General features: G+C 56.0%; 1 pseudogene; it reads left to right on the forward strand.

Moving 5' to 3' along the window:
- Positions 1 to 235: 235 nt before the first annotated feature.
- LOC125613439 lies at positions 236 to 426 on the forward strand (annotated as a pseudogene).
- The last annotated feature ends 905 nt before the right edge of the window (positions 427 to 1,331 follow it).

The raw sequence follows: 1,331 nt of genomic DNA on the forward strand, positions 1-1,331 counted from the left end.
GCTTCTCCCTACAGAGCAACTGTGAGAGAAAGATCAGTTAATCTGTGTAAAGCCCCCCACCCCCCGCGGTACCTGATAATGTGGTAAGGGGTTATTTCTGTTCAAACAGGCCCCCGGGGAAAGCTGTGCCCCTGAGTGCCCTTTGCTCCCCCAGGGACCTCTGCAGATCGAGTCTGGGCTTAGCCAGTGGCAAGCAAGGATTGGCTCTGAATCAAGATGAACTAAAGAGGAAGGGGAGCCTACACCTTCAGGGATCAATTCTGTAGTTTGTTACTAGCGAATTTTCTGGAGCACTAGAGGGGACAGAGCGTCTCTTCTGAGCCTGGCCCAGCACTTGGTGCTTCTCACTGCAACTTCCCTTTGACACCAATGATGCCTCTTTTCTCCTTTGGGGGGAGAAAGGGGGAAGAGGGAGATGCTGTCTGAGTGAGAAAAAATAGATAAAGAGGAAGGAGGTGGCCCAGGAATGGTTTCTGAGCAGCCTGAGGGGTATCACCTGCTGCAGGTGATATAATCTGCTCACCTGCTTCTCCCTCCAGTGGACCTGACCCCCACCTGCTCTGGCCCTCCTGGGCAAACACCTGACCCTCTGAGCTCCTGCTTCCTGGGAAGTGGCACCTGGGGGTGCAGGAGGAGGCAGCGTGGAGCAGTTGTCCACAGGGACTCGCCTTCCATCTGGGGGCTTTATGGCCCAGCAATTCAAGAACAAATTATCATTGTTCCCCCTGCTCAGATACAAAACAGGCTGGGGCTCAGGGTGCTGCTGTGACTTGCCTAACATGTGCCCCAGTCTGCCCAGGCCCCCTCCACTGGATTCAATAGGCTGAACCCTGATCTACACAGCAGGCTCTGGACATCCAGCTCTGGCCAAGGCTTCACATGGAGTCTGGCCTGAGGCAGGGTCACAGCCTGCTGCCCTGTTCCAGGACCAACAGAGAAACAGAAGGTGACTTGCCCTGGAATCTCCCCCTGGACCTTCCTTCCAGTGCCAATTGCAAGATTGGCTGGGACTGCCCTGAGCAAGCTGGCCATGACCCCTCGAGGTCAGTGTTTGTGGCCGGGACCCAGGGATAGGGTGGTTCAGGCACTGAGGACAATTAGCACACTTGAAAAGCCTGGGGACCCTTGGCTATAGCATTCTGAGGGTCTGAGTCCCTCCGGGGACAGGCCAAAGACAGGATCTGAAGATACCCAGATGGAGGCCTAGCGGGTACTGAAGTTCTCGAAGCCAGAGGAGTTGGTATGCTCCAGTGCAGGAGTCCAGAGAGAGCAAAGGCCTCCCCCAAGCTCACAAATCTCCACCCTTGGGGGACAGGGCAGGGCAAGGCAGG

The sequence above is a fragment of the Marmota marmota genome, unplaced genomic scaffold (assembly GCF_001458135.2).
Source record: "Marmota marmota marmota unplaced genomic scaffold, marMar, whole genome shotgun sequence".
NCBI lineage: Eukaryota > Metazoa > Chordata > Mammalia > Rodentia > Sciuridae > Marmota > Marmota marmota.